The following is an 18,999-nucleotide window of genomic DNA, read 5'->3' as shown; positions in this document are numbered from 1 at the left end:
CAAGGGAAAATGAATATTGGGAAGCAAACAGCATTGTCTGCCAAAATTTCTAAGAAGAAATTCTCCTTACACAAAGCATACTAACCAAGACTAGATATAGCTTTCCTCCCTAGGGATGAGAATATTATCAAGTATAATGGTGGGCTTTACAACAGCTAATTTTGTGGTAGGTGACTTCATTCAAAGTTGTTGGTTTTTTTTTTTTTTTTGCTTTTATTTATTTTTTTAAAATTTATTTATTTATTTATTTTTTATTTTACTTCACAATTCTGTATTGATTTTGCCATACATTGACATGAATCCACCACGGGTGTACATGCGTTCCCAAACATGAACCCCCCTCCCACCCCCCTCCCCACAACATCTCTCTGGGTCATCCCCGTGTACCAGCCCCAAGCATGCCGTATCCTGCATCAGACATAGACTGGCAATTCGATTCTTACATGATATTATACATGTTTCAATGCCATTCTCCCAAATCATCTCACCCTCTCCCTCTGAGTCTAAAAGTCCGCTATACACATCTGTGTCTTTTTTGCTGTCCTGACATTTGGAGCTCTACAGTTACAATATGGTTATTACGAAGAAAGTTCTCAAACTCTTAAGCTGAAGCAGTGGAGATAATACAGAAACACAAATATTTCCATCAAACTCATGGCATGTTAATTACTTGAAAGTTGTGCAAAGTGTTAGACTCAGTGGGAACACAGGTGCCTGGCACCATAGAAACTGGAGACTGATTCAGACAGGGCTGTGGATGGGCTTGCATATCGAGATCCACATGAAACCATCATATGAACCGATTGTGGGGAGTTTTGTTGCTGTTGTTTGGTCACTAAGTCATGTCTAATTCTTTGTGACCTCAAGGACTATAGCTTGCCAGGCTCCTCTGTCCATGGGATTTCCCAGGCAAGAATGCTGGAGTGGATTGCCATTTCCTTCTCCAGGGGATCTTCCTGACCCAGGGATCAAATCCACATTTCTTGTATCTCCTGCGTTAACAGGCGATTCTCTCCACAACTTTCCCACCATGGAAGTTTTGGAGAGTACAGGGGTTCATTAGTTTACCAGAGGGCATTTTTCTAGTTAATAGAAGGAAGGGGCTCTAAGAATAAATATTTGGTAAGAATTCTGAGGACCTGCAGAAATAGAGGAAGCTATGCAAGCTTGACTTTGGTCACAGAATTAGTGTCTATTTAATATCATAGCATGTGAGCTTGAACTACTCACCCACAAAAGATAATTATTCATCCACCTGATCAAAAACACTTCATCAAACATTTTTTGTCATCATTATTAAGAAAGTTTTACCAGACAAAGCATAACCTTAATGAAACCAATATAATGTTCTATCTTTGCTTTTACTGCCATCCTCCTCAGGCATTTTAAAGAGAGAGAGAGAAAGTTGGTTTGTCAGAATTTGCTTGTCACTTAGCCCTGCTAATTACTATATAAGAAGTGTGACTACAGTGTCGTAGACTAGAGTCTCACAAACGTGGTGGCATTTATGCATCCCAGGGAATGCCATATCCCTTCAAAGTGCCTTGGGGCCAGAAGGCAGGCATGGTGGCTGCTACAGTTCCAAACATTTTGGGAGTCCATGTTTTAGAATTCAACAGAGATTGTACCACTTTTTTTTTACTCCTTGATTTTTGTGGGGTTTTTGTTTTGTTTTTTGCCACTTTCATGCATGCTTCTTTTTTTCCTTCCTGCTTTGTTAAAGAAAGACCCAAAGAATGAGTCTGTTCTCCATGTTAGGCCTTGGGAAGACCCAGAAAATATGGTTAAAAGCCCAGGCTCTGAGGACAGAGCCCCCAAGTTCAAATCCAAGCTCCGCTCCACATGTGCTACACAATCCTAGGTGAGTTTCTTACCATCCCCTTGTCTTAAGTTTTCTCACCAGCAAAGGGAGGAACTAAATACAGCTTGACATCTCAGGGTAAGGCAGGACTGAAGCTTCAGTTGGGGTTTAAGTAATTTTAACTGTGGAAGTAAGATCCATGGGAACAACCAGAAGAAGAATATGGTAATGGTAAACAAATAAGAATACATGGAAGAACTGTACAAAAAAGATCTTCATGGCCCAGATAATCATGATGAGGTGATCACTAATCTAGAGTCAGACATCTTGGAATGTGAAGTCAAGTGGGCCTTAGAAAGCATCACTATGAACAAAGCTAGTGGAGGTGATGGAATTCCAGTTGAGCTGTTTCAAGTCCTGAAAGATGATGCTGTGAAAGTGCTGCACTCAATATGCCAGCAAGTTTGGAAAAGTCAGCAGTGGCCACAGGACTGGAAAAGGTCCGTTTTCATTCCAATCCCAAAGAAAGGCAATGCCAAAGAATGCTCAAACTACCACACAATTGCACTCATCTCACATGCTAGTAAAGTAATGCTCCAAATTCTCCAAGCCAGGCTTCAGCAATTCGTGAACCGTGAACTCCCTGATGTTCAAGCTGGTTTTAGAAAAGGCAGAGGAACCAGAGATCAAATTGCCAACAGCCGCTGGATCATCAAAAAAGCAAGAGAGTTCCAGAAAAACATCTATTTCTGCTTTATTGACTATGCCAAAGCCTTTGACTGTGTGGATCACAATAAACTGTGGAAAATTCTGAAAGAGATGGGAATCCCAGACCACCTTACCTGCCTCTTGAGAAATCTGTATGCAGGTCAGGAAGCAACAGTTAGAACTGGACGTGGACCAACAGACTGGTTCCAAATAGGAAAAGGAGTACATCAAGGCTGTATATTGTCACCCTGCTTATTTGACTTCTATGCAGAGTACATCATGAGAAACGCTGGACTGGAAGAAACACAAGCTGGAATCAAGATTGCCGGGAGAAATATCAATAACCTCGGATATGCAGATGACACTACCCTTATGACAGAAAGTGAAGAGGAGCTAAAAAGCCTCTTGATGAAAGTGAAAGAGGAGAGTGAAAAAGTTGGCTTAAAGCTCAACATTCAGAAAATGAAGATCATGACATCTGGCCCCATCACTTCATGGGAAATAAATGGAGAAACAGTAGAGACAGTGTCAGACTTTATTTTTCTGGGCTCCAAAATCACTGCAGATGGTGACTGCAGCCATGAAATTAAAAGACGCTTACTCCTTGGAAGAAAAGTTATGACCAACCTAGATAGTATATTCAAAAGCAGAGTCATTACTCTGCCGACTAAGGTCCGTCTAGTCAAGGCTATGGTTTTTCCTGTGGTCATGTATGGATGTGAGAGTTGGACTGTGAAGAAGGCTGAGTGCCAAAGAATTGATGTGTTTGAACTGTGGTGTTGGAGAAGACTCTTGAGGGTCCCTTAGACTGCAAGGAGATCCAACCAGTCCATTCTGAAGGAGATCAGCCCTGGGATTTCTTTGGAAGGAATGATGCTAAAGCTGAAGCTCCAGTACTTTGGCCACCTCATGCGAAGAGTTGACTCATTGGAAAAGACTTTGACGCTGGGAGGGATTGGGGGCAGGAGGAAAAGGGGACGACAGAGGATGAGATGGCTGGATGGCATCACGGACTGGATGGATGTGAGTCTGAGTGAACTCCGGGAGATGGTGATGGATAGGGGGGCCTGGCGTGCTGCGATTCATGGGGTCGCAAAGAGTCAGACATGACTGAGCGACTGAACTGAAATGTACTGAAACAAATAAGCACAAACATTAAACTTCTGTTTTTACCTCACAAAAGAGTCTTCAGCAATTCAGTTAAATCAGAACCAAGTACTTCCTGTTTTTATAAAAATAAAAATGTAGCACCTTTGTAATTACTGTCTTACATCTTTTAAAAATAACAGAGTCTCAATAATATAAAGAAAGAGCAGAACAAGGCATTTCTAAATTAGCATTCCTGTTTTAAAGACAAATCAAAAGTTTGTTGCTATTGTTATTTAGTTGCTAAATTGTGTCTGACTCTTTGCAACCCCATGGACTGTAGCAACCATGATTACTGAGAAATTTAAGGCAATCTCTAGTTTCTCATTAGCTTGCCTTCAGGACTATGCAGTCTAAGCTCTATGCTTTGGAATGATTTTATTTCTTCCCTTCAATAATCCAATATACATAAAGTTGAGTCAGCTTGACAGGTCAAATTTAGTTTGAGGGAACAAATTGAAAAAGTAGAATCAGTTATTGAATAGTTTTAAAGATCTTCAAATTATTTAATTACATCCTTTACTGAATTTATTTCTCTTTTTATTCTCCATTAAGAACAGAGTGGTTATTCCCAAAGCGCCATGTAGAAACAAGACTGCCATCTGCTCTAGCCACAAAGCCCTAGTTTGGATGGGTCCCTTGGGCTCCAGGACTCACGAGAGCCCAGGACAGCAGACATGATGCCCAGAAATCTGTCCATGTGCTCTCGAAATGCTCATTTGCATTTGGGGTTTTGCACAAGTATGTGAATTCAGACTTGTGAATAGCTATGGAAAAAATTAGTATTGATCAAAAATATTTTTATTTATTTTCAGGTAGACCAGGATTTGAAGAGTTCATGTGGGTTCTTGGTCATCTGTTTTTGCACTTTGCAACACATGATCACAGGCTGGATGTGCTGGTGTGACTTTCCTTCACTCTTCTTCAAAAGGATACATTTGCTTTCAGGAAGGGACATCCCTGAATATGCCTCATGTATAACACTTCTTTCTGATTATGAGCACTGTACAAGCAGTACCTGAAAGTCACTCATATCATGAGCTTGAATCCGACTGAAGGGAAACCTTTATTAATGCACAAAACAGAATTCTTTCAAATCCTAGACGAAAGACTATTTTGGGGTGTATTTTTGCAATGGATTTCAACTGTCGCTTTTCCTTTATTCCTATTATTTGCTTTTTTTCTCCTGTTTCAAAGTGTTAATCTGATGCATTGAGAAAATTTCCTTAAAATTTTTTTTGAGATACTCAGTATGAACTCACTGTAGGGAGTTCAAGGGAAAATCTCTAGGAGTCCTTGCAAGTTGCACAAGATGTGAAGAGCACTTTTGTGCCTGGCATAATATTAAATTTTGACTTTCAGAACATGAATAGAAACATAAAATTACAAATATGATAAGACCTAATACTGTTAAACTTCGATAGCTCAGTTGGTAAAGAATCCACCTGCAATGCAGGAGACCCCAGTTCAATTCCTGGGTCAGGAAGATCCACTGGAAAAGGAATAGGCTACTTACTCTAGCATTCTTGGGCTTCCCTGTGGCTCAGCTGGTAAAGAATCTGCCTGCAATGTGGGAGACCTGAGTTCAAACCCTGGATTGGGAAGATCCCCTGGAGAAGGGAACGGCTACCCACTGGCCTGGCTATTCTGGCCTGGAGAATTCCATGGAGAGTCGGACACAACCAAGTGACTTTTCACTTAACTTAATTTCTTTGTGTCAGATCTTGATTTAGATTCTTCAGATATATTAACTCATTTCCTCTTCACACCAACAACATGAGGTCATTACTTATTATCTCTGTGCTACAGATGAGATGTCTGAGACTAAGAGAAGTACAGCAAATTGCCCAAGGTCACACAGATAGGTAAGTAAAGAGGGCTATAAAAAAAATAATAAACAGAAACCTCTGTAAAATAGAGTTGAGAGACCAGAAGAGGGAGCTCCCACACGCTGTGAGGATAGCAGAGCCCAAGAGGAAGAAGAAAGACTTTTCTCTCCCGGCAACAACTCAGTGAATGAACAGCCATGGATTCTGTTTACTATATATAGCCCTCCCGACTTCTTTTTCCCCACTATAAAAACAGCTCTTTCCCTTACCCTGTGGGTACTTGGCTTGTGTCTTGCCATGCTTGCAGACCCTGAACTGCAATTCTCTGCTGATCTTGAATAAGCCCATCTTTGCTGGAAAAATATGTGACACTCTATTTCTTTCAGGTCAACAGGGCCAAGGTCTAAGCATAACAGGGACAAATGAACTCCCTAATGACCAATTAAAGAGTAAAAAGGGCTAACATTTGTTGAATTCTTATTTTGTGCTAGGCCACATTCTAAGCACTTTTTATGAATTATGACTTTTATTCTTTACAATTCTGTGAGATAGGCATGACTATTACCGCCCTCCCCTATTTTTTACAGAGAAGAAAGTTGAGCAAAGGGAGCATAAATAACTCATTTAGAGTCAAAAAGTAGTAAATGATGGGGCCAGGATTAGAAATGACTCCAGAACCCAGGTTTTTATTATTTGAATGAATATTTTTTTTTGAAACAGAACAAATTACAACACAGTAGATTCCCCCTAAGAAAATTTTCATATGAATCACACACATAAAAACATTAATTGTAGAAAATGTCTGACACCATTTTTAAGAAACAATAAAATGTGTTGTCTGTGGTCTCCATTATGAAATTCTCCAGTTGACACCTGGATTTTCCTGAGTTAGAATATTAAGGTACATCATTTCTTCTATAGCTTGTGTCTTTAAAATAAAGTTAATTCAGAAGGATTGAAGGCAAAAGGAGAAGAGGGTGGCAGAGGATGAGATGGTTGGATAGCATCACCAATTCAATAGATATGAACTTGGGCAAACTCCAGGAGATAGTGAAGGCCTGGTGTACTGCAGTCCATGAAGTTTCAAAGAGTCAGACACGATTCAGTGACTGAAAAATTCACATTATGGTTTGGTCTCTGGGGAAAACTGATTTTCACAATTTGAAAACCATCATCAAAAAAAGGAAAATCATCAGAAGGATAACTTCTAGATATTAAAAAAAGAAAATTCCTCCCTCTCAAAACAAAAATTCCTCAGCTCTAATCTTGCCTAAAGAATCCGGAACCAGAAATAAATGGAAACAGTTAAATGAAGAGAGACATGGCAAACATCGTAAAAACAACTCTGTATTGTCATGGACAACTCTGAGAGGGCACTCTCTGCCGCCCAACAGCTGTGTGATGTTCAGCAAAACCTGCCTCTCTGGATTTATGAGGTATAAAAAATGGCCATCATAATATCTGAAAATGATGAGACCAGTCCTGAAATGACCGTGTCAACACTTAGAAAGTGCTGTGGAAGGCAAATAAAAATGATTAAATTTTATGTGACAGAAGGAGCCGGCATGCAAAGCACCAACAGCTGTTTCCACAGAGAAGCATTTATCATAAATGGGCCATAGAGGGTGGCCAGGCAGGTGAGTGAAAGGCAGCCTTCTTGCCTTGGTGACAGCAGAAGAGAGGAGGGACGATTGTACTCTCACCGGAAGTCATGCTGGCTCTTTCCATGGATATCAGATCTTACAACTGCCTTCATTCCTGTCCCACCAGGCTGCAGCATCTCGCCCAGTTCCCCAAGGTCCTATATGGATGCTAATTACTCCTATCAGTGAGCTCCTACTGTGTTAAGAACAATTCTAATCATTCTCTATCTATCCCCTATTTAAACCTTAAGAACTCCACAAGTAGGTACTGTTACCAACTTCACTGTACACATGAAGAAACCAAGACAGGGAGGAATTAATAACTTAAGGTAAAACAGGTAAAATGAAAGAGTCTAGAATTCAAAGACAATCTAACGCCAGATTCCACCCTCTTAACATTCCATGCTAGGGGACAGAAAACAATAGCCTGCTGGCCAGATCAGCCCACAGCCTGTTATTTTAGTGGCCATGAGCTAAAAATAGTTTTTATGTTTTTAAATGTTTGGGGAAAAAAATCAAAAGTATAATGTTTTGTGACACATGAAATTCACATGTGAGTCACATGAGATTTCTTGTGATTATTCGTAAGCAAAATTTGATTGGAACACAGCCATGCATATTCACTTATATATTGCCTATGACTTTCATGCTATGACAGCACAAGTGAGTAGTTACAACAGAGGTTGCATAGCCTACAAAGCCAAAAACATCTATGTGATACGGAGCAAGGGGTTGGGGAGGAATCTCCAAATCTGCCATACCCAAGTGACAACCTGCTGTCCAAGCAAATCTTCCATGCCACCTACTGCCGTCTGTTTCATTCTCCAATCTTGCTCCTGTGTGTGAAGTTGACACAGGACCACATTTTTGACCTACCACCAATAGGTTCACTTATTCTGTCGTGAAAAAATGGTTAGAAACATAAGCATGGCACAATCAGCAAAGCTTGATGGGGGCATGGAACTAGAAACAAAATCAAGTTTCCAAAGCATAGTTACTGTGACTTTAAAACTGTTTGAACCAATGTTTAAGTGGGCTTCCCTATAGCTCCGCTGGCAAAGAATTTGCCTACAGTGCAGGACACCTGGGTTTGATCCCTGGGTTGGGAAGGTCCCTTGGAGAAGGAAATGGCGAACCACTCCAGTATTCTTGCCAGGGAAATCCCATGGACAGAGGAGCTGCAGTCCATGGGATCACAAAGAGTTGGGCACAACTGAGAGACTAACTCAAGTGGGAAGGGAAAGAAGCGTTTTTAAATATTTAAAATTAATTGTATGGCCCCCATCACTAGTGCAAAAAGAAAAAGAAAAAAAGATGGTCCCTTCTGCGGATCCAGTCACTCAGCTGCCTTTACTGTGGCTCAGTGGTTCTCGCCTGAGAATGAGAAAATGCAAGTGAGTCACTCGCTGCAAGCACTTGTGTGCATGAACTAGCAATCAAGGAGAAAAGGCAGATGTAATTGGGAAAGCAGTGCTTCAGCTTCTGGTTCACCAGATTTCAAATATTTTAATAAATAAATTAAAATCCATGTTTAATTTAAACATTAGTTTGATAAAAATTGCACCTGAATACTTCATGCCTGGCTTTTATCTCTCATAATCACTATAGCAACAGGACAGGAGCAGGATTTGGCATTTCCTTAACCACAGTGAAGGAGGTAACCTATAAAAGAGGTGAACTTTCAACAAAAGATCCCTAACATATACATTATTAGATCAGCAGAGCTCTGGTTTTCTCTTGTATTAATATGCATGCCACAAGAAGAGAAAGCAAAGAAAGTAAATATAATGATTATCACCAAAGAGGGGATATTACCCTCTACTCTCAAGGGGATTTATCTGCATGTGTATAGTGGGTTTACAGGTCCCCAAGAGCTTGAATCTTTGACATCATGTGGGTTTTTCTGCTCTGTTCCCTTATGCAGCTCTTAGCCTCTGCAGTCTCCGCTAACAAATGGCCTTGTGTGTGATGTACAAGAACCTAGACATGTTCCACGCTGAGGTAAGCCAGATAGAGGCAGCCTTGTAGGCTGCCAGTAAATGCAGTTTTACTGATGGGATAAAATATCAGGGGCACAAGCAGAGAGTCTCACTTCCCAGCCTGAGTCCAGAGGACAGCTTTATCTAACTGCAGAGAGAAAAGCTACTTTTTCCATTTTGGTTCCCTCCAGATGTCACGATAGGAGAGACGCTGTAATAAGACTCTGGGCTACCTGAACCTTAAACATCGTTTCTTTTGATTCTCAAGAAGAGTCTAAAATACCCTCAAAATCAAACATTTAAAATCAGAACATGTCAATTATTCCCACACCTTCATTTTACAGATGAGGAAACAGGCTCAGAGAATTGAAATAAACTGTCCAGGATCATCCAGCTGATTTATGAGACACTCCAGGCTTTCCTGGTGGCTCAGATGGTAAAGCGTCTGGCTACAGTGTGGGAGACCCGGGTTCATTCCCTGGGTTGGGAAGATCCCCTGCAGAAGGAAAGGGCAACCCACTCCAGTATTCTTGCCTGGAAAATCCCAATGGATGGAAGAGCCTGGTAGGCAACAGTCCATGGGGTCGCAAAGAGTCGGACACAACTGAGCGGGCTTTCTTTTCTTCTTTCTTTCCAGGCTTTCCTTTCCATTACGCACACACCTTGCCTCTGCTCCCCTGAGCATGAAACTAATTATTTTTAAAAATGACACTGGATCACTACATATTAAGCTGAACCTGGTTTGCCAGAAGCTAATGTTGCTTGTTGAAACAAGTTTTTAAAACCGTCTGTCTATGATGGGGAGAAAATAACTCCAGGGCTTGTTCTGCCCTGGAGAGGAGGCAAACACTTGCCCTAATCTAACTGAGACAAAACCAAGGAAAGTTGCTGCCTGTAGCATCTCCCACAGAAGGCAAAATATCAGTCAATTCAGGTTCTATCTTTGAGGTACATTAAGCCCCTAGGTAAGCCGATTCAGCCAGAATTTTTTAGGGATAGGCATAATATTGTAGAAATTTTCTTTTTCCAGCTGCATTAGTACTCAATTACACATACGCAATACAGCCTAGGAGAATACAACTATTTTGGCAAGGTTCAGCATGTCTTCAATTGTTAGGATGTTGTAGAAAAGAAAAAATAGAATGCTGATTCCCAAAGACATTCTTATTACTAGGAAACGTGGTAGCGAGTAAGGTAGAACAATCCATAGTTCTGTATACATGCTCCACCCTCCCACCCCTTCACTTTATTAGACACGTTCTTGCCTCAGCTGAAACCCTCTCTCTTCTTCCTGCTCTTGAGATTCAGGTCCAGGACTGACTCCTCCATGAACTTTCTTCATCTTCCAGGCCAAGCTGATGGCCACTTTTGTGTACAGCTGAGAAGCTCACTGTGTTTTTTCACATTTCTGTTGTTGAACTTACAAGGTCATATTGTAACTCGTAATTTGTTTTTGCTTGTCTCACCCATTGGACTATAAACCACTTGAGAACATGGGACCCTGTTTTCTTTATCTTTGCTCCCCACAATGCTTAGAATAAGGAGGTGCACAGTAAAGATTTAATTTCTGTGTTTTGTGCATATGATACTAACTGATTTTTTTGTAATCTGCACATCTTATTTTCTCTCCCTAAACGCTTGCCCTTGAAGACTGACATCTTACTCTTTTGCATACACTTACCTTCCTCTTTCATTCTTAAATTGACTAAATCATTTGGCTAAAACTCAGAAGTAACCTGAACATTAACACTGGCTGTGATTGCCAAGAGGCTGGAAGATCTACAAAGCTAGTGCCTTTGCCCAGGGATGCTAGGATGCTGGAGTTGCACATCTCTTCATCAGAGTGTCTTTCAAACTCTTGGCCCAGACTCACAGTAAGATGTGAATTTTACATTATCACCATGTACCTCATACCTTCTAGAGTCAAGCACAGCATGTGTGTGTAATAGAGTAGTGTCCACCATGGGACGACCTCAGAGAGAAACGTGGCACCTCCTGCTGTCCACTGACAACTTTCTATGTTTGGTACCTTCCCTGTATCCCAGCTTGTTGGTCAGGGGCCATTTATCCAATAGTTTATAGCTTTTTTTTTTTTTTCTCCTGGATCTGAATCCTGTTGAATTTCTCCTTGGTCTTATGAATTTATGCCATACCATTTTACATAGAATTAGTCACTTCTAACACTGTCCACCTTTTAAAATGCGTGCATAGCTCAATTATAGCAGCTGACGCACTGATGCTGGAAAAGACTGAAGGCAAAAAGAGAAGCGGGCAGCAGAGGATGAGATGGTTAGATAGCATCATCAACTCAATGGACATGAGTTTGAGCAAACTCCGGGAGATGGTGAAGGGCAGGGAAGCCTAGCATGCTACCGTCCGTGAGGTCACAAAGAGTCACACACGACTTAGTGACTCAACAGCAACAACAAACACACTGCATTATCGCTGGCAGTTTGCATGAGTCACCCCTACTAGCTGGGAGCTCCTCTGTGCTTTTCACATTCACATTTCTGTCCCTAGTGTCTGGCAGAGAGCCTGTCAAATAACTGGCACTCAGTAAGGGAACATTTAACAAGTGTGAACGGATGAACAGGTGAATGGACAAATGCACCTCTTCAGTGAAGGTGAGAAATCCCTCTGTAATGTTGCCTTTTAATTCATTCACCACACTTCTTTCCTGCCATCTTCTTTGAAAAGGATTTCCCAGAAGACTGGAAAGTTTAAGAAAAAATATAATAAAATACTTCAGAAAAGTCTCACCTTAGAGGAAATTGCTATGATGACTTCACAAACTGAAAATTTGTTCCACATTAATGCCTCTCTTAAAAAAAAAAAATCAGTTCCAGTATTGAGGTGGCCTTTGAGTCTCTAAGATGCTGTACTTTTGATTTTTGGCAGATCTCACTTATCTCCTTCACACAAACCCTTATTTCCTATCTCCATCACTCCCAACAAGCCCCACCACTTCTCCAGAGGTTGGGGCCACCTGTGGAAGTGTCAGGAAACATTTCCGCAGGGAGATGTTGTCCCTTCTGCACATCACTGGTCTCAGATGATTACATCAGTAACAACAAGTAGCTAGCTGCCACTGCAACCTAGTAATTAAGCGGCTAGATTTTATTCTTAACTACTTACTGTCTTCCTTTCTTGAGAAAAAATTATTATATATACAGTTTCAGTATTCCATGCCCTCCTTTGCATCTTAGCATACTGTGTAAAGCCAACAATCCTAACAACTAAAACAAATCATTTTTTTCAAGGTTCTTTATCACAGTCATTATAATTTCAAAAGCATCGGTAAGAATTTTGATTCTATAAATTCTCTCATTTGTTATAGACATAATTATGGTGATTGAGCAAATGCTTGCATTTTGTTAATTCATTAATAAAATTACAGAGTCATGAAAGCATTTAATATCGTATTTCACATTTACTCAGTTTTAGAAGAATAAAAGTAATACGGTACTAGGAGCCTCCATGGAAATATATCTTAGCCACTAAAAGACCCCATTTGATACAGTAAGACATATTTTATAACTTAGGAATTTTAAAGGTGGTGTGTCATGTTCTAGCAAATTTAATGAAACCAGTTTTATTTTCCATGAGCACACCGTGTTTATAGAATAATAAATATACTAACTTTCTAATACATGCCACGTACTGGACTGAGTGCTTGATATCTATTATGTCATTTATTCATCATATCTGTTGTATGAATTATATTTTAAGTCAATCATTTGGGAAAATTAATTCACTCATTTATATGCCAAATTTGTATTGTTCATGAACTGCCTTTTCTGTATAGTCTGTATGTGTTCTCTGCTGCATACTGAGGGACACAAATGCATAAAGCAGAGTTCACCCTAAATGTATACAGTTACTTTCTTGAAGCTTTAAATTTTTTATGGGTAGCCATTATGCAGGTTTGTATGAAAATAAAACATGCAAATTCACATGCAAATGATGTTATCATTTTGGAAGATATTTTGGTAATTTCTTAGAAATGTACACATCTATTACATTTATGTCCCAACAGTTTCACTCTTGGAATTTGGTAATTCTTATCCAAGAAAAATGACAAAATGTTTTCACAGACCTTGTATTTGCATGCTATTTAGAGAAGTTTTGCTCATAATTGTCAAAACTTGAAAACAACTGAAATATCCACAGGTGATTGGATAAAATATGATATATTCATATAGCCATACAATGGAATACTATAGCAATAAAAGGGAACAAACTACTGATTCATGCTACAAAATGGGTAAGTATAAAAAACATTACACTGATTTATGTGTATATAAGAGTACATACTGTATAATTCCACTTACATAAAGCTCTTCGAAAGTTAAATATAGTCTAGAAATAGAGAGCCGAGCAACATTTACCTGAACTCAGAATTATTCAGAGGATACAGAATTGAATGGGAAGGAACATAGGGAACATTTTGTGGTGATGATGTTTTCCGTATCTCAATTATGGTGGTTGCTACGAAGTTTTATGTATTTGCTATAATTCATAAAACTCTATAGCTGAAGTGAATTATTTTATGTAAATTGCATCTCAATAAAATTGATTTTTTAAATGGTATATACATAGCTGGGAAGCAGTATTATATGTCTGTATCTGTTTGTCTGACATAATAAATAAGAGCAGAAGAGGAACTGAAAGTCAAATACAAAGTTGACAGACTTAGTTAGCAAAAAAAAGAAAGCATTTTATTGGTAAAGTCTTACACAACTATTTATATAAGGATATAGACTTGGACTTGAAATTCCTAGCAGCCAGAGTAAGCCATATTCAGTTTACAAAATGGAATTTTATAAAAACTTAATTGCAATAACTTTTTTATATTATATGAACTTTTAAATTTATTTTTATTGAAGTATAGTTGATTTACAAGCTTAGAAGTTTTGATTAAAATCCTTACTCTTCAATCTTTTGTGTAGGCCATGATGCTTTGGAAAATTTTAGTAACTGATGTTAACTCTTTCTGAATACGTTTCACTCAACCAGGTAACAAATGGTAGACTGCAGACAGTAAGAAGCTATGTGTATGTATGTGTTTCTACTTTTTTAAAAAGAATATTTTTAGGTTGACTTCTACTGTACTTCATTTTTAAAGCAGGAGGATTCTTCACCGCTGAGCCAAAAAGGTTCAGCAAAAAAAAAAAAAAATACACATTGTTACTGTGCAACTTACTTTTGCCTTTCAGATTCTGTGCCTTTTTCAATGAGCACAAACACAACTCATAATCCCATTTCATAAAGTACTTTTCTTTGTTGATCAAAAGTTAACAGTCTTCTCTAGCTAATATATAAATTTCAGCCAAAATAATTTTTGACATCTTCTCTATCAAGTTTGCCAAATGCCTTCTTCTACTCCAGGCTCTGTGATAAAGCTTATTCCTGAATAGGAGAAATTTTGAAGGATGCTTAGCTCAATATCCAGATGACTCAGCATCAAATCCTGAGTTGACCTTTTTTGCTACTTCCTGAACCCAGATCTTCTACCCCAATCCCAGTGACCAGGTCTTTACGTCTGGGTCTCAGCTCGATAGCCTGCACCTCACTCTGCTCTTCTAAACCAAGCAACCTGCACGGTTATAGTTTCTCTCAGGAACCAGTCTAAGCCAGTGTTGTGTTGCCAGCGTTTTCTGATGTCGTCACCCTTTCCACAGCTTGGCGGGTTACCTGCATCTAGTGTACTTCACCTCCCTGGCACTCCCGCAGCTTGGATGCCCATGTACCCCTACCCCCTCCTCTCCAGAGACCAGCAGTTTTTCGGTGTAGTTCAGTGGCTCTTAATCATCACCATACATACCAAAGTTTAGGCTTCACTTCCTGCCTAATTAAATAAGAATATCTGGGAAAGGGACCTGAGTATCTATATTTTTTAAAACTCTCCAGATGATTCTGAAATTCAACCAGGGATGAATAGACAGAAGCAAGGGAGGGTACAAAGTTTCATGGGGCTCCAAAAAGACAACAATCAGGATATAGATTTAATGCAATGGTTTTTTAAAACTCAAAATGAATGCAAAATAATCCAGAGTAAACAAAAGATCAAAATTTTATGTAAAGAATCCATACTTGGAGCCTGAGGTGAAAGGGACAGTTAATAATAATGATGATTCTGTCTCTATTTAAAATGTTGATATTTTATTCATCATAGACTTTTTGTATAAACTTTAATTTTAAAAATATTACATTAAAGTATTAGTGATATTAATTAGTGAGGTTGTTGGCAACCCCTTAAATTTTACCCTCCCCTCATGCTGGCCAGGGTCCTGCAAACCATGGACCTAGCTGGATGCTCGGTAGTATCTCTGAACCCAGGGCCACTTGACCACAGTGAACACAGATATTCTCTTTCCCAACAATCCTGCATCTGCTGAACCAAGCTCCAGGTATGACGGTAGAGATGAGAGAGAATGATAGATGCAGAGGAGTAGAACAAGTCAGTTGCTTTTGTCCAGAACCCCAGTCTCTTTCTCAGGCCCTCATCCAATTTGAGGAAATATACCAAAACTCAAAATAATTAAGAGAGAGCTAAGCTGACATGTACATTTTAAAAACTCTCTCCGGGTGATTCAAATTCATCATTGTTCCCACCTCCCACAGGAGAATCACTGACTAGGTTGTACTGTGCAGTATTACTCGTGGTACACAGACAAGCAGCATCACCATCACTTGGAGTTTATAGTAAATGCATGTGCTCAGGTTCCACCCTCAAGCTACTGAAACAGCAACTTGGGGCTGGTGTTACCCAGATTTTAACACACTGCCCTGGAGATCCAGATGCATGCTAACATTTAAGAAATGTTGATGGCAGAACTAATCATCTTTCTACTAATGGGTTCATGACAACCAAAGGACAGTCACCTGCTGCCTAGACAACTGAGATCACTGTCAGAGGCCAGCGTAGGATTTTCCTAAACTCCTCTTGTGTAGAATTCTTGTAGAATTCCCCTTGTGTAGAACGAAGCATGTGTGGAAGCATGTCAGCCACTGTGTCCCAGGGACAGAGACTTGGCCAAGCAGATGGTTTCCTGGGGTAGCCAGGAGAGGGAATGCCAGACACTGAGAGCAAGCTGTCTGGTTGGGAATGCCAAGGGTGGGAAGCGGAAGTGCTAAATCTTTCCTCAAGCTCAAGGGTCAAGTCTGTGTCCAAGCACAAAAAAAAAAAAAAAAATGGCCTAGCTTGGAGTCCAAGGACATTCTTATAAAGGAACCTGTAAGTGTGATGCTCATTTTTACTGATGCTAGCCAAGTGAGTGAGAAGGCCTGCCTGGCTAAAGCTCAGAGAAACAGGGTAAACTGAAAGTGGATGATGAGGAGTGTGTGCACCAATCTACATGCCCATGACTTACCCTTGTTTCAAAACAGATGCAACTGGACAATTTTCAAAGGAAGCGTTTTTCTCCAGTCAGAATTACTCAAAAGACATGAATGTCAGACCTGGTTAGAATTTCAGCTACTATAGGGAAAATCTCAACCCAACTGTGTAGTCTAGCTGTACACTATTTTGTGCTATTCTTTACACATGGGAACATTTATTAGATATTATCTAACTGAGGTTTACAAATAAAAAACCTCCATTATAAAATCACAGACACTTTGAGAATACAGTTTTGCAAAGGGCATGAATTAGACTGAAAACAGACAGGACTGTAATGGACGGCAAGTCTGGGATGGAAAAGGCAGAAGTCTGGCCTCTGCAGAGGAGAAAGAGGTAGTTATGAGGGAGGGAAGGACGAGCTGAGGATGGTCCAAGTCAGAGGAGGTGGGAGCCTCCTTAGTACAAAAGCTGCCTGTTGGTCATCAGTGGTTGTCTCATACCAGCTCATACACCTCACAGCCAAAGCAGAATTATAAGGTTACTTTCCCACACCACCTCCCACACACACAATCCTTGCCATCTTACACAGCTGGGCCTTATATATTCTATCTCCTCCAGTCAGAATATCTTCACTTAGCCCACCTTTTGACAAAAAGCTGTACTTCTCTTTCAGACTGTGCCCAGATGTTACTTGGCCTCAGAAGCCGGCTCTGGCCCCTCAGCCCGTTGCCCCCACCATCTGTGAATGCTTTCCCTTCACAACCTAAACCCTCTTGACAGATCTGTGCATATCTGTAACTGTTCATGAGTCAGCTTCTCCCAGTAGACCACAACATATCTGAAGGTAAAACAAAATGTTATCTACTAGGTGCCTGGAGCATCAGTCAGTCAGTTCAGTCACTCAATCATGTCTGACTCTGCGACCCCATGGACTGCAGCACGCCAGGCCTCCCTGTCCAACACCACCTCCTGGGGTTTACTCAAACTCATGTGCAGTGAGTTGGTGATGCCATCCAACCATCTCATCCTCTGTTGTCCCCTTCTCCTGGTGGTAGTAAGTGCTTAACAATTAAGCTCTAAAAAATGAATAGAGACAAAATGGAGACTCAGAATGGCGTCCTTGCATAGAAATGCTGAAGAATGTGATCAGATTTACCAGGAGATGGCGTTGCCAAGGCAGATAGCTTGTAGATGGACATCCTCTCCCTTTGCCTTTACTACCCACATATAAGACTTGAAGTGAAGTTTCACACTTTTAAGGAGGCCTAAAAGCTGACTAAAATCTTGGGGACAGGAAGAGGGGAAGAAGTGTTTTATAAAGTGTGACTTTTCAAGAGGTCTTTCAGATTGGAGGTGGTGGGGTTGGGATGGGGTAGGGAGACAGTGCTTTCACCTTAGAAGGCACTTTTTTATTCCAAAATGGAGAGGACTCCACCAGGAGCCAGGTGGTCAGAGTAATCTCTGTCCCCGAGGGCAAGGAGGGAATTAAAGAGGGCGCCCTTTTTCCAGTCTGCTAAATCAGCTGGTCCAACAAACTAGAATGTGGACAGAAATCCTATCCCGAGTAAAGGAAGACTACAGAGGCCAGGTGTGTGTGATACTGAGTGAAGCTGGCATGTGACAGAAAAGAGGGAGGAAATTAGGAAAGGACACATCCTATACCTCACAAACTGCTCGCACATCCATACTCATGGTTATTATTTCTAGCAGGAATATGGACTCTTGGTTGCCAGATCTTTCCATGTTTATGAGAGGTAGAAATCTAGATTTAGTATGCAATATCTCCATTTCTTTATAGTCCAACTCTCACATCCATACAGAAGAATTGATGCTTTTGAACTGTGGTATTGGAGAAGACTCTTGAGAGTCCCTTGGACTACAAGGAGATCCAATCAGTCCATCCTAAAGGAGATCAGTCCTGGGTGTCCACTGGAAGGATTGATGCTGAAGCTGAAACGCCATTACTTTAGCCACCGATGCGAACAGCTGACTCATTTGAAAAGACCCTGATGCTGGGAGGGATTGGGGGCAGGAGGAGAAGGGGATGACAGAGGAGGAGAAGGGGACGACAGAGGATGAGATGGTTGGATGGCATCACCGACTCAATGGACATAGGTTTGGGTGGACTCGGAGTTGGTAATGGACAGGGAGGCCTGGCGTGCTGCGGTTAATGGGGTTGCAAAGAGTTGGACAGGACTGAGCGACTGAACTGAACTGGTCTCCATTTCAATATTGAGAAATTGTCTAAATAGTCTACCTTTGAGCCTACATTGTACAGGCCAAACCATATCTTTCTGAAACCTGAATCTGGGTCATGTGTCACTAATTTGTAACTGGATGATTTGGAAGGAGAAGTTAGATACTCAAGGAGCCCTCAATGGTTCCCAGGGTGGAATTCATGCAGCGTCATTCAAGTTTCACCTTCATCCCATTGTTACCTAGCCCCGAACATGGTTCTGATACCTCCATGGTCCTGCCTACTCCAAACCTGTCCTTCCATTGACATCTTCTAGAAAAAAGAATATCTACACTTCTCAAAATAGAGAATCAA

This window comes from Oryx dammah, unplaced genomic scaffold (genome assembly GCF_014754425.2).
Source record: "Oryx dammah isolate SB20612 unplaced genomic scaffold, SCBI_Odam_1.1 HiC_scaffold_19, whole genome shotgun sequence".
Classification (NCBI taxonomy): Eukaryota; Metazoa; Chordata; class Mammalia; order Artiodactyla; family Bovidae; genus Oryx; species Oryx dammah.
Note: the sequence above shows the minus strand (reverse complement) of the source record.